We start from the raw sequence: 971 nt of genomic DNA on the forward strand, positions 1-971 counted from the left end.
CTGCCTGGGCCCTGCCAGCTGTTGAGCCCTTATTGTGCTAGTGCATGTCCCTCCATATAGTCAGAGCTCCAGGGCTGTCCCTGTCCCTCAGCACCTGCTTGTGCCTTCCTCTCAAACTCTCCAAAAGCAAACCCTTGTCTGTCCCAGGAGACAACACTTTAGCATCTTCCTCTGCTAAAAGACTGAGCAAAGGAGCATAGTTCCTTGGTCACAGCTTTTCTGCACTGCTGTTACTATGTTGCAGGGCCTTGCCAGCTGAGGTGGCAACACAGGCCCCTGACACTGGCAAAGTCCTGTTGTCCCCAGCTGTGGTGGCCCATGAGGGAAGATGCTGAAGTGTGTGGGACTACATTTGCAATGCTGGGTGCTGAGGCAAGAAGGCTGTGATGGCTGCAGTCTGAGAATCCCTCAGGGATGGTTCAGGTAGGAATGTTCCTGATACTCACTTGGGGCACACTTACTACCCAGACAGCTGCCTGTGGGGCAGTCCAGTGCCACCAGCTGACTAACCCTCCATAGAAGCTCACTGTGCAGACTGGTCCCTCAGCTGTTCCCCCGTTAGAAGAGACACAGGCCTGTCCTGGGCCCTTTATTAAATGTGGCACAGCAGATTTGCTGAATTAATCACTTCTGCTCTGCCTTTGGCCAAGCCCCCAAGCACTAGCTGGCAGCCATTCTGCAAACCCTTTTAACACACATTAGGTGCTAGGAAAGCAGCCTGCACACTGCAGCTCTGTGTACCCCCAGGGGAATCCCAGGACTGTGGGGACTGAGGCACTGGGAATTACAGAGGCTGTAGTCATCAGCTGAGCAACACGTGCACCCTCACTGACACAGGCCAGAGCAAAAGGCTTCTACAGGACAGAGTATCCCAGGGTAGACAACTGCAAAAGCTGCTCTTTCTGGCAAAGAGAGACCTGCTGGCAATCAGATACAAGGGATCCCATGCAAAGAGGCAGAGGCTCTTCAGC

Source organism: Vidua chalybeata, chromosome 6, assembly GCF_026979565.1.
Source record: "Vidua chalybeata isolate OUT-0048 chromosome 6, bVidCha1 merged haplotype, whole genome shotgun sequence".
NCBI classification, from domain to species: domain Eukaryota; kingdom Metazoa; phylum Chordata; class Aves; order Passeriformes; family Viduidae; genus Vidua; species Vidua chalybeata.